At 44.6% G+C, this 19,844-nt stretch overlaps 3 non-coding genes and 2 pseudogenes across 3 annotated transcripts; 4 read left to right on the top strand and 1 right to left on the bottom strand.

Moving 5' to 3' along the window:
• Nucleotides 1-3,348: 3,348 nt before the first annotated feature.
• Nucleotides 3,349-3,538, top strand: LOC140286192 (U2 spliceosomal RNA). The gene has a single exon (XR_011911069.1). It is a non-coding gene; the product is annotated as a U2 spliceosomal RNA (small nuclear RNA).
• A 411-nt stretch (nucleotides 3,539-3,949) lies between these two features.
• Nucleotides 3,950-4,063, top strand: LOC140286214 (U5 spliceosomal RNA). The gene has a single exon (XR_011911077.1). It is a non-coding gene; the product is annotated as a U5 spliceosomal RNA (small nuclear RNA).
• Nucleotides 4,064-4,338: 275 nt separating this feature from the next.
• Nucleotides 4,339-4,526, top strand: LOC140286195 (U2 spliceosomal RNA). The gene has a single exon (XR_011911072.1). It is a non-coding gene; the product is annotated as a U2 spliceosomal RNA (small nuclear RNA).
• A 2,513-nt stretch (nucleotides 4,527-7,039) lies between these two features.
• LOC140286207 (U2 spliceosomal RNA) lies at nucleotides 7,040-7,245 on the top strand (annotated as a pseudogene).
• A 3,767-nt stretch (nucleotides 7,246-11,012) lies between these two features.
• On the bottom strand, nucleotides 11,013-11,162 carry LOC140286211 (U2 spliceosomal RNA; annotated as a pseudogene).
• Nucleotides 11,163-19,844: the final 8,682 nt, after the last annotated feature.

Here is a 19,844-nt window from a genome sequence, read left to right on the forward strand (position 1 = left end):
ATTTTAAGTTCTTTGCCATCAGTGAGATGACATAGTTTACAAAGTGTGTCAAATTATCACTGAAGATCTTTTCAGGAATTTCAAATCTAGAAATGAGTTATTTTACGCGTGATTTTGCTACTGAGAGTGCATCTGCTTGTGCACATGGAAATATTTCAGACCATTTGGTAAAAACCTCTGTTGTCACTGAGCAGAATCGTTTCCCTTAACATTAATTTAGTTCAATGAAATCTACACAATAATGAAATAATGAAATACAAACAAATATGTTGAAAAAGATACACTGGCTTAGGGAATTATCTTCGTTTTGGTCTTAGATTGCCCTGTGGAATGTATTTTGCACATATTTGACCTGCTAGACAAAACTTTATTCATTTATTTATTCTAAAAAAAAAATTCAATAATTAGTAAAACCATATGCTGTAAAAACCTTGTTCATTATTGCTTCCATCCCTCCTGTTGAGACATGACATGGTCCGTGGCTCAATACTGCAGCATATTTAAACAAATTCTTTGGCAGTATGGTTTTCCTTCCGGTCATTCATACGAGTCTATTGTAGATGGCAATTGAATAACATCTAATAATGCTAAAATATTTGTAGTTTATACATTTAGCTGTGGATGTCAACATACCTGTTTTTCCAATGCTGTGTTAACACATGTACAGTTGAGAAGGCATACTGACTGTCAGTGTAAACGTTAACAACCTTTTTGTTATTTAATTTACAAGCTTCAGTTAAAGCTACCAATTCGACTGCTTGAACAGAGTAATTTTTTGGTAGTTGGTGTTTTAAGAAAACTTCAGTTTCTGTTACTACTGCAAATCCTGTAGCATTTGTGCCATCAGGGTTTTTTGCTTGACCTGTTGAATAAATATAGTTATTTCTGCATTTTCATAACGTATATCAGTTAAGTCTGGCCTGGGTAAAACACTGATGGTTATTTCTGACATGCAATCATGAGGCTTTCCATCTGTGGGGTAGGTAGCAGTGTGGATGGATTAAGTGTAGCACATCTCTCGACAACAAGGTGTGGCTGTGAAAGAAGAACTGTTATGTAGGAGAGATGTCTGGTAAAGATATTTTGTTAAGTAACCATATCACAGCCACTGCATGAGGTACCTTAAGTGTTAATGGGTGAAATAACACCATTATTGTTGATGCCTGCACTGCCAATGGCTTCTGGCCATTGATTCAAAAGTACGATCTCGTCCCTGTTTCCCCCTTTCAGTGGACACTTGCCCCTAATTACCGCAATTCAGCAGGGGGTCTTTCATTAGGAGTACTGGACTCCCCCGTGCACGGTTTCAGCTCCGACCCTGGAAAGCGGAAAAAACGTTGAGATCTGGTTTGAGGACCCAATTGTTGAGAAAAGTCTCTCAATGAGACTCAGAGTTGCTGGAGTCAGTTAATGCAAATGTTTAATCTTGCAGCAAGTTCAAGAATGTGTGTGTGAATGGGTGTATGTGTGCGAACGTGTGTGAGTTTGTGTATGTGAGAGTTTAATGAACCTGTTATCCACAGGCAGGTCTTAACTAGTATGGCACAGGTCCAGCCTGTCTCATCTTTTTTGGAAGGTCCAGCGCTCGGCCGTAACCCTTCTGTCTGTTTGGACTCTCACATACATTCGGTTAATCATAGAAAAACGAGAACAAAACTTTTTAGCCCCTTAAATTCATAAAACAGACATGGTGCAGTTATTTCCATTCTAGAAAATAAGAGTAATCACCACCATTCCTATAAATTCTGGATATTCTAACAATCTGAATCTTTTTTAAATGTTCGATGAAGCCCTTTGCTGTTCTGTTTAGAGACTCAGCTGATCATAAACCAAGTTTTGCTCTTGAACCAAGCTTCTAAACTCTTCACCTTTTTCATTTCTCAGTTAGTATTCACTTTAAAACTGATTAAAAGATAAATTAAATGAATGCCTATCAACAAATGTGGGATCTAAACTCTAGTGCTTTCTCTAAAATAATTTCCTTTCTCAATTCAGAAATGTGTGTGTGTAAGTCACAACACCCGTGACACCAAAACAGCTTTCTTTTCTCTCTTTTCTCTACACTCTGCACTGTGAGCACACACACCAAATCAGAAAGGCTTTTTTCTCTCTTTTCTACATTATGGACTGTGGGGACACAAAACCGCTCTCTCTCTTTTTTTTTTTGATTGTGTGCCAGGGCGTTGTCTCACGTATTAGATTATGCTTAAGATACGAATGGGTTTATCAGTCACATCAGAATCCATACATACTGATCCTCCCGTAATAAAATGGTCGGATCTTATCAAACACACTTTGTTTCTTGTGACAAGTCAGCCAAACAGCGTATACACGTCAAGACACTGAATCAAGTTTGCCACAAGAACTCATAAGTTTGGCAGTATTGCTCTGCCGTCAGCAATCATACACCCATTTTATTTTCATGAGACATGTGCAGGCACCTGTTCATCTACTGTTCTATCACTATGAATTAGTTTATCTATTATCAATAAGGATACTTCTACAACTACTATCAAAGTATGTCCGGACTTCTTATGTTGTCAGTTGCTATATATGAATAAGTGGGTTGCTACTGAAAAGCATTAAGCATGTCACACAGCCCAAACATATAACATTTCAGGACACTTACACAACACATTCAAATCAAACAGTCAGACAACATACAAGAACATATACCCCAGCCGGCATTGCTCCCTGCCTATTTTCCTACAACTCACTATGTGTGCGCACACCTTTATTCACAAACTCTTCAACTTATACTCTTTTACCGAAGCTGCTACAGCTCGATTGGCCAAATACCCTTAGATCCTATTTCGGTGAATTTGACATCTGCCTTGTATGTAACAGATTAGCGGTTTAGCAGTTTTAATTTAGTTTGAGTGAAGGAATTCATTTTATAGCAAAATCCGAAATCGTGAAGAACTCATGAAAGTAAGCTTATTCTCGGATTCCTGAAACTTTAGATTTGCTCTTTCTTTTACTGCAAAGTACAACGTTGAGCAGCACTAATGAGTTGTTTCTATTTTTGGCAGGCTTTACCTTTGCGGATGAAGCCCTTTCTGTCTGTGCAAAAGAAATCTTGTTACTGTGCAGAGTGACTTCTCTGACTAGAGTCGCCTTACTTGTTGCGACTGTGCCGATGTTCGAAGCTGGAGTGCAAAGTTGTTGCTTGAATGGTGCTCGCTGGAGCGTGTGGTAGTGTAAAGTTATACCATTTAAAAGGGCTGAAGAGTGCTCAGTGCAGCGGGTGGGCGGAGGTGCAAAGTGACACTATGGCCATAAAAAGAACACCGCTACAAGTGCGCATTGTGCCAGGAAGGGCCCTCGGACGTGAACCAGTGGACAGTTATCGCTTCTCGGCCTTTTGGCTAAGATCAAGTGTAGTATCTGTTCTTATCAGTTTAATGTCTGATATGTCCTCTATGCGAGACTACATATTAAATGGATTTTTATCAATAGGAGTTGAAAAAGGAGCTTGCTCCGTTCACTCCAAGCATCGACCCGGTACTGCAGTGCCGCTGGGAACGGTGCGCTCTCCTCTGCTCTTGTGAAAAAGCAAACAGCGGTGCAGGATGGAAGTTTCAGGGAGCCTAAGATGAAACTTTCTTTTAATCTGCTGATAAAAGAGAGTGAATGCGAAGCAGACTTTAACACGGCTCTGGGAGCGAGCCGAGTGCGGGCTAACCGGGAGAATTGCTTGAAAGAAACGCGACACCGAATGAGCAGTCAGATCAAAGCCTCAATACGGTGTTCCCGTGTTGTTTGTGGCTGCCTTGTCTTTTGCACAGAGTAAAAGACAAGGCAGCCATCGAATAGGGCCCGATTGTTCCTACTTGGTCAGCCGAGGAGCAAGGGGGGGGAGCAAGCGTCTCAACCAAGCAAAGCTCACCATGGGGAAGGTGGCTATGCCAACTAGCCTGATGCCCTGCTCCCGCAGTGATGGATAATCATACACTGGTTTCTCTTCATAATGTACAAGTCTTTCGCCTTTTACTAAAGACTTCCGTGGAGAGCAGCACTAATGAATTGTTTCTATTTTTGGCAGGCTTTACCTTTGCGGGTGAAGCCCTTTCTGTCTGTGCAAAAGAAATCTTGTTACTGTGCAGAGTGACTTCTCTGAGTAGAGTCGCCTTACTTGTTGCGACTGTGCCGATGTTGCTTGAATGGTGCTCGCTGGAGCGTGCGGTAGTGTAAAGTTATACCATTTAAAAGGGTTGAAGAGTGCTCAGTGCAGCGGGTGGGCGGAGGTGCAAAGTGACACTATGGCCATAAAACGAACACCGCTACAAGTGCGCATTGTGCCAGGAAGGGCCCTCGGACGTGAACCAGTGGACAGTTATCGCTTCTCGGCCTTTTGGCTAAGATCAAGTGTAGTATCTGTACTTATCAGTTTAATATGTGATATGTCTATGCAAGGACTACATATTAAATGGATTTTTATCAATAGGAGTTGAAAAAGGAGCTTGCTCCGTTCACTCCAAGCATCGACCCGGTACTGCAGTGCCGCTGGGAACGGTGCGCTCTCCTCTGCTCTTGTGAAAAAGCAAACAGCGGTGCAGGATGGAAGTTTCTTTAATCTGCTGAGAAAAGAGAGTGAATGCGAAGCAGACTTTAACACGGCTCTGGGAGCGAGCCGAGTGCGGGCTAACCAGGAGAATTGCTTGAAAGAAACGCGACACCGAATGAGCGGTCAGAACAAAGCCTCAATACGGTGTTCCTGTGGTGTTTTTATAAAATGCGGTGTAAAAAAAGGTGTGAATGCCCCATAGAAAACTAAAAGGTGGAGCGGAAGTGTTCGGCTGCAAGAAGGTGTGAATGTCCGACTATATTTGGTGAAAAGCAGGTGAAGCAAGGTCTGAATGCCCAACCTTACATCATCAAAAGCGAGATCAGAGGTTTTTGGCTGCAAGAAGGCCATAGTTTGCCAAAAGCGGGTAAGGTGCGAATGATCGGCTAAATATCAACAAAAGTGGGGGCGGAGGTCTTCGGATGCAAGTGGGTGTGAATATCCCACCATACAAGTATGGTGGAGAGGAAGCTGTGAATGGCCGACCATAGTTTGCAAAAAGCGGGTGAGAAAAGGTGCGAATGTCCAACCATACATGATCAAAACAGGGAGCGAATGGAAAGCTATAGGCCGATCACGTTGCTCTGTGTGGACTACAAAATTGTGGCTCGAGTCCTAGTTGGTCGTCTTCGGAAGGCTCTACCTCATGTAATCCATGAGGATCAGACGTGTGGGGTGGAGGGAAGGCTAATACAGTGGAATCTGGGATTGGTGAGGGACTGTATTCATTGGGTGGAGGAGCGGGGGATCAATATGAGTTTGGTGGGGTTAGATATGGAGAAAGCGTTTGACAGGGTGAACCACAGGTTTCTTTTTGCAGTTTTGGAGAGGATGGGATTTGGGCCCCGTTTTATAGAGTGGTTGGAGATCATGTACAAGGGGGTGGGGAGCAGAGTTATGGTGAACGGGCACTTGGGTACAGTGGTGGCACAGAGAACTGGGGTGAGGCAGGGATGCCCACTCTCCCCGCTGCTCTTTGTGGCTTACATGGAGCCGCTGGGTTCGGTGGTGCGGGGGGACCCGGGTGTGGTGGGTCTGCACCTTCCTGGAGCAGGTCCGGACAAGTTGACAGTGATGCAGTATGCGGATGACATGACCTTTTTTTTGACAACAGAGAGGTCGGTCACACGGCTGTTGAAAGTGGTGGAGAGTTTTTCAATAGTGTCGGGGGCCAAGGTGAACTTAGGGAAGTCCACCATTAAGTTTTTTGGACCATGGGCTGGTAGGGTGGGAGGCCTAGCTGGTCTGCCCCAGTGCCAGGGCCCAGTGAGAGTCCTGGGGGTAGAGTTTCAGGGAGAAGGGAGTGCAGCATTAAATTGGGGAAGGCGTCTGGCTGCAGCCCGTTCGCGGATGGGGCTGTGGAAATCCCGGCAACTTTCCTTAAGTGGTAGAGTGCTGGTTTTGAAGGCTGATATTTTGCCATTTTTGGTATACCTAGCGTATGTTTTTCCTTTACCTCCTCAATATAGGAGAAGTTTCATGAGAGATGTTTTTTCCTTTGTATGGGGGGGGTATGAATATGTGAGAAGGGAGTGGATGTACCAGGAAGTTCGGATGGGAGGGAGGGGTGTGCCGGACATCCCACTTAAGTTGGATGTGGTTTTCTTTTCCTTTTTGTGCAGGTCTGTGCAACAGACAAGTGGCCATCATTTTCAGGCACTTTTGCTGTTTTGGTTGTCATTCCCCTTCAGGAGATTGGTGTCCTGGGACAATAGAAGGCCAAAGGGGGATGTCTTACCCCCGTATTATAGGCAGGTGGTATGCTGGGGGAAAAAGCACCCAGAGTGTCAGGAGGGGGACCTGTGCTTCAGTCACCGGCGCCTGTACAGGGCTCTGGTGGAAAAAAGGGGGCTGGTGGGGGTGTATGGGGTGGGGCAACAAGGGTGGGTTTTCACACAGCAGAAAGGTCTCACAAACAGGGCGAGGGATATAAATTGGCTCGCCTTACACAGGAGGTTGCCAGTCAGGGAAGTTTTAAATAGACACGGGTTGACACGGGGGAGTTTGTGCCCAAGGGAGGGGTGTGGGGCTGATGAGACAATTGAGCATGTGTTTTGGGAATGTGGGTTTGCAACAAAAGTGTGGGTTGAGTTGGTTCTTTTTTTTCCAAGATTGGGGTCTTTAAAGTATGACATGATAATGCTGGGCTTGGGTTTAAGGGGGAAAGGTAGGGAGGGTTTTCTGTTATGGTTGGTTCTGTCTATGGGAAAGGTGGCGCTGTGGGATGCAAGGACGGCGTTGATTAAAAACAATGTGGACTGGCAGGTGGGAAGGGTGGTGGCAAGGGTGAGGGCAGAGATTGGATGCATGAGAAGAATGGAGGAGGAAAAGTACGGGTATCACGCTGCAAGAGAGCGATGGAAGACTTTATTTTCATGAGCGGGTAGTGTTTCTTTGTGGTTGTTTCTTATGTTTGTATGGTTTTTGTGTCGGACATGTAAAGCATTACTTTGACTGTTTTGTCATGTTGTTCTAAATGTTTCTTGGAAGTTTTGTAATAAAAAAAAAAAAAAAAAAAAAAAAAAAAATCTGTACTTATCAGTTTAATATGTGATATGTCTATGCAAGGACTACATATTAAATGGATTTTTATCAATAGGAGTTGAAAAAGGAGCTTGCTCCGTTCACTCCAAGCATCGACCCGGTACTGCAGTGCCGCTGGGAACGGTGCGCTCTCCTCTGCTCTTGTGAAAAAGCAAACAGCGGTGCAGGATGGAAGTTTCTTTAATCTGCTGAGAAAAGAGAGTGAATGCGAAGCAGACTTTAACACGGCTCTGGGAGCGAGCCGAGTGCGGGCTAACCAGGAGAAGTGGTTTAGAATTTCCAACCATTATCTATAAAATGCGGTGAAAAAAAAGGTGTGATAGAACACTAAAAGGTGGAGCGGAAGTGTTCGGCTGCAAGAAGGTGTGAATGTCCGACTATATTTAGTGAAAAGCAGGTGAAGCAAGGTCTGCATGCCCAACCTTACATCATGAAAAGCGAGATCAGAGGTGTTTGGCTGAGAGAAGGCCACAGTTTGCGATGCAATAATTAAAGGCCTCATGCCAGATGTCGCCACTGAAGTAAAGAACATTTACGTGGGATGGTATGAGGGTCCTCGTTTGGCTGACGTTCGCCGATATGCTCGCCATGCTCAGAACCAAGTTGAGACGCGTAAGACAACCAAAAGGGACAAGTGTGAAAAGGAGCTGCATTTGGCAGCCATGACCATGTATTACGCAGTTGGTGTAAACAGAGCACGAGGCCGAAGTCGAAGACGTGGACGTGTGAGAGAGGAGGTCGAAATGGGCCACGCCAGAGCTATGATCCGAATATTTGTTTTTACTGTGGCCAGACTGGACACTGGAAGAAGGACTGTCCACAGCTGAAAAGTGATGAAATTTGGCCAAAGGCTGACTGAGGGTGGGAGGCAGGTTCTGGACGTCACGCGGCAGCGGAGCCTCCACTAATGGGTGATAGCACAAACACACTCACACATTTTTCCTGCTCTGTGTAGTGAAGAAACGCTTGCCGACTGTGATTCACGTAGTAAAGTTTTGCATGCTATTTCCGTCCTAGAGCAAAGATATTTCTCTCAGAATATAGGAACTTATGTTCATCAGTAGTGACGTCAGGGGAGTTTGATTGTCCTCCAAAGTTAAGTGGAAACCACGTTTACTCTATGTCTGCATCAGGCCAGGTTGTGAAGGAGAAAATGACATCGCCCATTGCGTGTGTCACTCCCGATGGGCTCTCCTTCAAACACTCATTTTTGTTATCAGAGTTGTGTCCCATTAACCTAATGGGCTGTGATCTCATGTGTAAATTAGGCATTATTTTAACTTCTACACCAGAGGGTATTAACGTTATGTTACAGCCTGACAAAGTTTTCACAGCAGTGCAGTTTGATTCATCTGCACTTACATATGCTTATGAGTGGAAACTTCCCAGCTCTCCTTTTTCACAACAACTAGTGGAAGAAGCAAAAGCGTTAGTTTCACCCCTTTCTGATTTCATGCAACCTGCTGATTTGCACTGCACATCACACATTTCTTTGGGGCCTGACAATGACTATGAGAAGAAGTGAAAAAATATGTGCGCCTACTTTATTGGCTGTGTCGCTCACTCCAGAGCAATTCGATTTTTTTAATGTTTGTGGTACTCGCCCTCACATTTCCTTGGCCAAACCTACACACTGGCATTGACAAGGTGTGGGAGAGTTTGTTGCTACATGTCAGAAAGAAACGGATTGGACCGTTTCACCTGCTGATCCAAATTTGATGTTTTCTGAACGATTGTCAGCATACAAAAAAATATTTTTGAGTACAATGCATTGTCAAAGAACTGTGGAATTAATTCCTACCACAGAATCACATTTTGAAGCATGTTTTTAATCTGAAAAAGATTTGTCTTCGATACCCATGTTGGCTGAAGTGCCCAATGATCTTTGGGCGAAGAGCAAATATGATGTGGGGTTGTTTATTGTTGAAACTAGATTAGAAGTAGATAAATATGAAGGACAAAGCAGTTTGAACTTGGTTTGAGAGAAGGAATTAATTTTATTGCAAAATCCGAATTCATGCATAACTCGTCAAATAGATAGTGATGTGTCGTTCGTGAGCGATTCGTTCGACATGAACAAATTTTTTATATGACTCGGGAGTAACGAGTTGTCTCAGTGAGTGATTCGTTCATTTTCATGCAGTACCCTTCCTCACCACATGGCAGGCGGCAGCTTCATAAGCTCAGTCAGCAGGACAGGAAACAGTATTGATTCGTTCATGACTCAACTCCTCGACTGACAGGTCCTCGCACAGGAAACAGTATTGATTAGTTTACGACTCAACTCCTTGGGTCTTCGTTCATTTGTCACGTTTTAAATTCTACGTTTCATTTGACAGGCTGAAGAGCAGTAGGCACAACAGTTCGTTCACAAACCGGATCATTAATCTCATAGACTATTCTACCATCAACAACTTGGAAACCACAATCGACTCTCTAGATGCAGAAAAAGCATTTAATGGAGTGAACTGGAAATTTTTTTACAAACTATGCTCGGACATTCAAACCTTCTTGTAACCGAACACATCCAGTCCTGCTTTTGATGATGTATGGTTGGGCATTCGCACCTTTTTTTTTACCCATTTTTGAGGAATTATGGGTGGACATTCACACCTTCTTGAAGCTGAACACCTCCTCTCCCACTTATGATCATGTGCGGTTGGATATTCGAACATTTTTTTTCATGTTTTCTAGCAATTATTGATGGACATTCAGACCTTCTTGCAGCTGAACACCTCCGCTCCCGCTTTTGATGGTGTATAGTCGGGCTTCCGAGCCTTTTCTTCCCCGGTTTTTACAAATTATGGTTGGACATTTAGACCTTCTTGCAGCCGAAAACCTCCGTTCCCTCTTTTGATCATACATTGTCCGGCATTCGCACCTTTTCTTACCCGCTTTTTACAAACCATGGTCGGACTTTCACACCTTTTAGTAGCCAAACAACTCCGCTCCCGCTATTGATTGTGTACAGTCGGGTATTTTAACCTTTTCTTACCCGCTTTTTACCAATTATGGTCGGACATTCACACCTTCTTACAGCGGAACACCTCCGCTCCCTGTTTTGATAATTTATGGTCTGGCAATACTACCTTTTCTTACCCGTTTTTGAGTAATTATGGCTGGACATTCACAGCTTCTTGTAGCCGAACACATCCACTCCTGCTTTTGATGATGTATGGTATGGCATTCGAACCTACTTGTTGCCCGCTTTTCATTAATTATGGGTGGACATTCACACCTTGTCGCAGCCAAACACCTCCGCTCCCTGTTTTGATCATGTATGGTTGGACATTCGCACCTTTTCTCACCCGCTTTTTGCAAACTATGGTCGGCCATTCACAGCTTCCTCTCCACCATACTTGTATGGTGGGATATTCACACCCACTTGCATCCGAAGACCTCCGCCCCCACTTTTATTTATATTTTACTTCACTTTTACTTGATATTTAGTCGGTCATTCGCACCTTACCCGCTTTTGGCAAACTATGGCCTTCTTGCAGCCAAAAACCTCTGATCTCGCTTTTGATGATGTAAGGTTGGGCATTCAGACCTTGCTTCACCTGCTTTTCACCAAATATAGTCGGACATTCACACCTTCTTGCAGCCGAACACTTCCGCTCCACCTTTTAGTTTTCTCTGGGGCATTCACACCTTTATTTTCACTGCATTTTATAAAAACACCACAGGAACACCGTATTGAGGCTTTGTTCTGACCGCTCATTCGGTGTCGCATTTCTTTCAAGCAATTCTCCTGGTTAGCCCGCACTCGGCTCGCTCCCAGAGCCGTGTTAAAGTGTACTTCGCATTCACTCTCTTTTCTCAGCAGACTAAAAGAAAGTTTCATCTTGGGGTCCCTGAAACTTCCATCCTGCACCGCTGTTTGCTTTTTCACAAGAGCAGAGGAGAGCGCACCGTTCCCAGCGGCACTGCAGTACCGGGTCGATGCTTGGAGTGAACGGAGCAAGCTCCTTTTTCAACTCCTATTGATACAAATCCATTTAATATGTGGTCCTTGCATAGACATATCACAACTTGGTTTGAGTGAAGGAATTAATTTTATATCAAAATCCGGAATTGTGTAGAACTCGTGAAACGACGCTTATTCTCGGATTCCTGAAAAGGTTTAGTGTTGTTCTCTCCTATCCTGCAAAGTACAACGTTCTTTTTTGTTTAAAGCTATTTGGACATGGATAAATATGAAGGACAAAGAAGTTTTAACTTAGTTTGAGTGAAGGAATTCATTTTATATCAAAATCCGAAATTGTGTAGAACTCGTAAAAATAAGCTTATTCTCGGATTCCTAAAGGTTTAGTGTTGTTGTTTCCTATCCTGCAAAGTACAACGTTCTTTTTTGTTCAAAGCTATTTAGACATGGATAAATATGAAGGAAAATGCAGTTTTAACTTGGTTTGAGTGAAGGAATTCATTTTATATCAAAATCCGGAATTGTGCATTATGGCAGCAGAATTGTAGTCTGAATACCTTTATGCCAAACAGATTTGCTTTGCCAAGGGAAGTTTTATAATTGTTTATTGTTTATGTTTACAATATATAAACTAGCAGAATAATTAATTCATCCTCCTGGTCCCTCCCACCCCGGAGAGGGCAGCCAGAGACTGGCTGCAATAGGCATCCCCGCTACCTGGGACCCAACACAGGGCAGGAGGGCCTGATGTCCACCAGGCTCGGGGCCTGCAGTCACCATATTCCGGGAGCTACTGTACCCCCAGAAGGAACCCATCCCGCCCCACCCCACTCAACCCAACCCCACCCCAGAGGACCTCTACAAAAACAAACAAACAACAACAAAAATCAAACAAACAAACAAACAAATCACCCGGTTACACCAGTCGCAGCAGCCCGGGCCTGAGACCCACCATCACCCAGGCCCCCCCAGGCCCCCCCCAACAGGGGAAAAGCACACCCCCATACAGACCCCCTCCTCCTCACCGCACGCCCCAACACCCTAAAAAAAACAACCACCTGCGGACACCTTGGAGTTCCCAGAGCAACAAGGCCGGCACCAGGACCTGCACCAACCCACGCATACTGTGGCATGTCCAGGGCAACCCAGACCCCCCAGGCACAGGCAGGGCCCCGCCCCGGGCACAAGGCAGCGGCAAGCCACCAGGTCCAGGCCCAGCTCCACCACCCACGCCAGAGCGGCCCCGTCACCCGGTACAGAGCCAGCAGCCACCACCCCAAGGCCCCTAAGGGACCCCGCCCCACACCGCAAGACAGCCCCACCCGCAAGCCCCCAAAACTGCCCTCCAAGCCCGACACACAGTCCCCCCCAGCAATGACCAACCCGGTCCCCACGACCCGAGAGACCACCAGACGCCCGAAGCCACACAGCCCCCCCCCAGCACACACCCAACCGCCCAGAGCGACGGGACATCAACCCACCACCAACACTATGTGATCAAGCTAATCAGAGGGGACCAGAGAGAATTAAATTCAGCCAATTGATGTTTTGAGGAAGCAGACATTGTTTCCATGCTAATATAATCTAAAAGAAAATTTCTAAACTGGTTAATACACAGATTGTTCTTCGCTTTCCAGTTCATGAGAATAGTTTTCTTTGCTATACATAACACTGTGAGGATCATGTGTGCTAAGCTAAATTCCACGTTGATGTTGTCTAAGTCACCCAGTATGCACAGTGTGGGGCATGCAGGAATGCTACACTTTAGCCATGTTGATAGGTCCGCACAGACTTCAAGCCAGAACTTCTGGACAGGCGCACAAAACCACAAAGCGTGTGCATAATCATCAGGTGTGTTATCTGTGCAATGTGAGCAGATGTTTGAGTGTGTTAGACCCATCCTGAACATCCTTTGTCCGGTATAGTGTGTTCTATGAAGAATTTTGTATTGTATGAGCTGTAAATTAGGATTTCGAGTCATTCTGAAGGTGTTCAAACATATTTGTGGCCAGAAGCTATGACTAGAACTGATGGATAAATCTGCCTCCCATTTTGAGGACGGTAGAGACATTGTGTCATCTATCTTAGACAATAATTTATATATTTTTGATAGTAGTTTTGGGGTGCAGATGCTTAGAAATTCTGCTACCCTAATCGGGAGTTGTAAGTCTGGTTGGTGGAGGATATATTTCTTTGTTATTATAGACTTAAGTTGTTGATATTCTAGGAATTTATTGCTGCCTATCTCATGTTGTGATATGAGCTCATCAAATTAAATAAAATGTCCATTTTGGATTATATGTTCCAGATGTTTGATTCCTTTGATCTTCCACAGAGTAAAGTTTAGCATTTTTTTGTTTTGCAGGATGTCAGGATTGTTCCAGATGGGTGTAAGCTTACACGGGACAAGTGAAGACTTTGTTATTTTAAGAAATTCCCACCAGGCTGTCAGAGAGGTGCTGATGTTAATGCTTTTGAAACATTTGTGATTTTTCACTATTTGACTAATAAGTGGCAGGTCAGAGATTTCCAGATTATCACACAATGCTTGTTCTATACTTATCCATGTTCATCTATTGGGCTAGGTTTAAACCATTTTGATATATACTGTAACCTATTGGCTAAGGAATAGTGCTGAAAATTAGGTAAATCTAATCCACCCTGTCCTTGGTCTTCTGTAGGGTTTTTAAACTAATACGTGGTGGTTTGTTTTTCCACAGAAATTTAGAGATGCATGAATCTAGTGACTTAAACCAAGTAGCAGGTGGTTTTATGGGGATCATTGAGAACAGATAGTTAACTTTTGGTAGTATCATCATTTTAATGGTTGTAACTCTCCCGATAAGTGATATAGGTAAGGACTTCCAACGAGAGAGATCGTCCTTTACTGTCTTTAATAATTCCACATTGAGGCGGCCTGTTGCCACTGCGGGTTCTTTCAGAGAGACTCAGAGACAGAGGACGGTTCAACGTATAGTTTATTTAACCCTTTTTCATGAATGTGGAGTCGTTCGCAGGCCTTCCCTCCCGGTTCGTGCTGCCGACTCCACTTCAATCCTCCTTACAGCTCTGAGTTTTTTAAAGAGGAGAGTGATTAGACAAGTGACTGCCGGTGTACTAATCACTCACCTAGTCCTGCTCCCCAGAGCTCTCTCCACAGCTCTCTCCTGCAGCTGATGCACCACGCCCCCTCCACATACCTCCACCGCCTGACCTTGCGGTCCGGCCTAACCCCCCCCCCACACACACACACCTCGCCATGCGAGCTGTAAAGGAAGTCGGCCACAGCCATCTGTGCCCCCGGCCTATGGACCACTTTGAATTTAAAAGGCTGTAGTGCCAGATACCAGCAGGTGATCCGTGCATTGACATTTTTCATTCGGTGGAGCCACTGGAGGGGAGCAAGGTCCGAGCAAAGGGTGAATGGGCGCCCCAGCAAGTAATACCGCAGAGCGCCGACCACGCACCGGATGGCCAGGCACTCCCTCTCCACCGTGTTGTATCTGGTCTCCCTCTCGGATAGTTTCTGGCTGATGTAAAGCACTGGGTGGTCAACGCCCCGCACCTGCTGGGACAGAACAGCCCCCAACCCCCTTCCCGATGCATCAGTCTGCAGGACAAATGGGAGAGAGGAGTTAGGTGTGTGGAGAAGAGGCTCCCCACAGAGGGTCTGCTTTACCCTCTCAAGTGACACCTGGCACTGCTTCGTCCACCGGACCGGATCAGAGGCACCTTTTCGGGTAAGGTTGGTCAAAGGGCTGGTCAGCTCCGCGAAGTTGGGAATAAATCGCCGGTAATATCCGGCCAGCCCCAAAAACCGCCTCACCTCTTTCTTGGTCTTAGGTTTTGGGCAGGCTGCAATCGCTGCTGTCTTGTCTACCTGTGGACGCACCTGTCCGCCGCCCAAGTGGTACCCCAGATACCGTACCTCCCTCCATCCAACTGCACACTTCTTTGGGTTGGCCGTGAGCCCCGTGACTCCAGCACTGCCGCCATCTGCTGAACATGCTCCGCCCAGCTGTTGCTATGGATGATGACGTGATCCAGGTAAGCGGCAGCATACGCAGGAACTTACATCATGAAAAGCGAGATCAGAGGTGTTTGGCTGAGAGAAGGCCACAGTTTGCGATGCAATAATTAAAGGCCTCATGCCAGATGTCGCCACTGAAGTAAAGAACATTTATGTGGGATGGTGTGAGGGTCCTCGTTTGGCTGACGTTCGCCGATATGCTCGCCATGCTCATAACCAAGTTGAGACGCGTAAGACAACCAAAAGGGACAAGTGTGAAAAGGAGCTGCATTTGGCAGCCATGACCATGTATTACGCAGTGTGTGTAAACAGAGGACGAGGCCGAAGTCGAAGACGTGGACGTGTGGGAGAGGAGGTCGAAATGGGCCACGCCAGAGCTATGATCCGAATATTTGTTTTTACTGTGGCCAGACTGGACACTGGAAGAAGGACTGTCCACAGCTGAAAAGTGATGAAATTGGGCAAAAGGCTGACTGAGGGTGGGAGGCAGGTTCTGGACGTCACGCGGCAGCGGAGCCTCCACTAATGGGTGATAGCACAAACACACTCACACATTTTTCCTGCTCTGTGTAGTGAAGAAACGCTTGCCGACTGTGATTCACGTAGTAAAGTTTTGCATGCTATTTCCGTCCTAGAGCAAAGATATTTCTCTCAGAATATAGGAAATTATGTTCATCAGTAGTGACGTCAGGGGAGTTTGATTGTCCTCCAAAGTTAAGTGGAAACCACGTTTACTCTATGTCTGCATCAGGCCAGGTTATGAAGGAGAAAATGACAATGCCCATTGCGTGTTGTCACTCCCGATGAGCTCTCCTTCAAACACTCATTTTTGTTATCAGAGTTGTGTCCCATTAACCTGATGGGCTGTGATCTCATGTGTAAATTAGGCATTATTTTAACTTCTACACCAGAGGGTGTTAAGGTTATGTTACAGTCTGACAAAGTTTTCACAGCAGTGCAGTTTGATTCATCGGCACTTACATATGCTTATGAGTGGAAACTTCCCAGCTCTCCTTTTTCACAACAACTAGTGGAAGAAGCAAAAGCGTTAGTTTCACCCCTTTCTGATTTCATGCAACCTACTGATTTGCACTGCACATCACACATTTCTTTGGGGCCTGACAATGACTATGAGAAGAAGTGAAAAAATATGTGCGCCTACTTTATTGGCTGTGTCGCTCACTCCAGAGCACTTCGATTTTTTTAATGTTTGTGGTACTCGCCCTCACATTTCCTTGGCCAAACGTACACACTGGCAGTGACAAGGTGTGGGAGAGTTTGTTGCTACATGTCAGAGAGAAATGGAGTGGACCGTTTCACCTGCTGATCCAAATTTGATGTTTTCTGAACGATTGTCAGCGTACAAAAAAACATTTTTGAGTACAATGCATTCTCAAAGAACTGTGGACTTAATTCCTACCACAGAATCACATTTTGAAGCATGTTTTTTATCTGAAACAGATTTGTCTTCGATACCCATGTTGGCTGAAGTGCCCAATGATCTTTGGGCTAAGAGCAAATATGATGTGGGGTTGATAAAAGGCTGTGAACCAGTAATTGTCACCCCTAAATCAGACTTTTGTCCATGTAAAAAACAATACCCTTTTAAGCCTGAAGCAATTAAAGGGATTAAACCTGTTTTTCAATCTTTTCAGAAAACAGGCGTTATTGTTCCTTTTGAAAATTCACCTGTGCTTACTCCATTGTTTCCTGTTAAAAAGATTAAAGATGCTGGCCAGCCAGATGAATGGCGTTTTGTACAGGACCTCCAAGCGGTGAATGCTGCAGTTCAGCCACATGCTCCTACTGTGCCCAACCCACACACTATTTTGTCTCAAATTACATCAGATGCACAGTTTTTCTCAGTGGTTGACTTGTCGCCAGTGCACCCTGATAGCCCATTTTGGTTTGCTTTTTAGTTTGAAGGGAGATCTTGGACTTTTACCCGGTTATGCCAGGGGTACTGTGAAAGTCCCACTATTTACAATGCTGCCCTCAAAGCTAGTCTGGATTAACTTCAATCAACCACAGGCTCCGCTCTTTTGCAGTATGTGGATGACATCCTTTTATGTAGTCCATCTAAACAACAGTGTGAAAAAGACAGTGAATCTGTTGAAACATCTTCCTTCTTATGGCCATAAAGCCAGCCTTTCTAATTTACAGTTTGTACAGGACGAAGTCACCTTTTTGGGTCATGTGATTTCTAAGGATGGGCGCTCACTTTCTCCTAAACGTGTTGCTGCAGTTCAGATCATTCCTAAACCGGTTACTAAAAAACAGCTTATGTCATTCTTAGGTATAACATCTTACTGCAGGAACTTTATTCCTAACTACTCTTTTCTCGAAGCTCTCTTAGGTGCTCTTATCCATGGTAAAGGCCTCCAGTCAGCTGATCGTGTTCCATGGACTCCTGAGGCTGAATCAGCCTTTAGTCAGCTTAAGCTGGCTCTTCAAACAGCACCAACACTTGGCATTCCAGATCCTCATAAACCTTTCATACAGGCAGTTGATGAGAAGCATGGTTGTATGACATCTGTTCTTATGCAGGAACATGGGGCAGGCAAAGGCCAGTGGCTCATTTCTCAGCAAAACTGGACTCTGTGGCTGCAGGCCTGCCTGGTTGTCTTCGTGCTGTTGCAGCTGCAGAGAAAGCTGTCCTGGCCTCCCAAGATATTGTGGGCTACGCTAATTTGACTGTTTTGGTTCCTCATGCTGTTGCCATTATTCTTCTCGAGCAGAAAACTTCACATCTTTCAACTGCTCGTTGGCTCAGATACACCTCTGTGATATGCCAAATGTCACTGTTAAACGTTGTACTGTTCTGAATCCTGCTACTTTGCTTCCAACTCCTGAGGATGGGGAGCCTCATGACTGTGAAGCTGTTTTGGAACAAGTTTGTACACCCCGACCTGATCTTTTAGAGACTCCTCTTCCAAACTCTGACATGATTCTTTTTGTAGATGGATCAGCTTTGCGTGATCCAGCCACAGGTACTAACTGTGTTTGGTTTGCAGTATGTTCTTCACATGACACTTTGTTGTCTGGTTCTCTTCCTAAACATTTCTCTGCTCAAACTACTGAGCTTATTGCACTTACTGAAGCTTGTAAGTTGGCAGCTGGTAAGTCACTATTTACACAGATTCCAGATATGCTTTTGGTGTTGTTCATGACTTTGGTGCGCTGTGGAAACACAGGCATTTCCTTAAATCAGATGGTAAAACTATTCTGAACTCCAAGCAGGTTTCTGATCTTCTTGATGCGATCCTTTTGCCTACAGCAATCTCGGTCTGTAAGTGTGCGGCTCACACTAACTCAGACGATCCTGTTGCTTGTGGCAATGCCAGAGCTGATGCTGCAGCTAAGCAAGCAGCTAAATCTTTTCCTGTTTTCGCTTCCCTCTCTTTGCAGGCAGAAGACTCCCTCACAGATCTCCATGCTTTGCAAACTTTTGCCTCTGCAGATGAAATTTGGTCACACTTAGCATACTGACTGTCAGTGTAAACGTTAACAACCTTTTTGTTATTTAATTTACAAGCTTCAGTTAAAGCTACCAATTCGACCGCTTGAACAGAGTAATTTTTTGGTAGTGGTTGTTTTAAGAAAACTTCAGTTTTTGTTACTACTGTAAATCCTGTAGCATTTGTGCCATCAGGGTTTTTTGCTTGACCTGTTGAATAAATATAGTTATTTCTGCATTTTCATAACGTATATCAGTTAAGTCTGGCCTGGGTAAAACACTGATGGTTATTTCTGACATGCAATCATGAGGCTTTCCATCTGTGGGGTAGGTAGCAGTGTGGATGGATTAAGTGTAGCACATCTCTCGACAACAAGGTGTGGCTGTGAAAGAAGAACTGTTATGTAGGAGAGATGTCTGGTAAAGATATTTTGTTAAGTAACCATATCACAGCCACTGCATGAGGTACCTTAAGTGTTAATGGGTGAAATAACACCATTATTGTTGATGCCTGCACTGCCAATGGCTTCTGGCCATTGATTCAAAAGTACGATCTCGTCCCTTTTTCCCCCTTTCAGTGGACACTGGCCCCTAATTACCGCAATTCAGCAGGGGGTCTTTCATTAGGAGTACTGGACTCCCCCGTGCACGGTTTCAGCTCCGACCCTGGACAGCGGAAAAAACGTTGAGATCTGGTTTGAGGACCCAATTGTTGAGAAAAGTCTCTCAATGAGACTCAGAGTTGCTGGAGTCAGTTAATGCAAAGGTTTAATCTTGCAGCAAGTTCAAGAATGTGTGTGTGTATGGGTGTATGTGTGCGAACGTGTGTGAGTTTGTGAGAGTTTAAAGAACCTGTTATCCACAGGCAGGTCTTAACTAGTATGGCACGGGTCCAGCCTGTCTCATCTTTTTTGGAAGGTCCAGCGCTCGGCCGTAACCCTTCTGTCTGTTTGGACTCTCACATACATTCGGTTAATCATAGAAAAACGAGAACAAAACTTTTTAGCCCCTTAAATTCATAAAACAGACATGGTGCAGTTATTTCCATTCTAGAAAATAAGAGTAATCACCACCATTTCTATAAATTCTGGATATTCTAACAATCTGAATCTTTTTTAAATGTTCGATGAAGCCCTTTGCTGTTCTGTTTAGAGACTCAGCTGATCATAAACCAAGTTTTGCTCTTGAACCAAGCTTCTAAACTCTTCACCTTTTTCATTTCTCAGTTAGTATTCACTTTAAAACTGATTAAAAGAAAAATTAAATGAATGCCTATCAACAAATGTGGGATCTAAACTCTAGTGCTTCCTCTAAAATAATT

The sequence above is a fragment of the Leuresthes tenuis genome, unplaced genomic scaffold (assembly GCF_036924035.1).
Source record: "Leuresthes tenuis unplaced genomic scaffold, fLeuTen1.0.hap1 SCAF_77, whole genome shotgun sequence".
Lineage (NCBI taxonomy): Eukaryota > Metazoa > Chordata > Actinopteri > Atheriniformes > Atherinopsidae > Leuresthes > Leuresthes tenuis.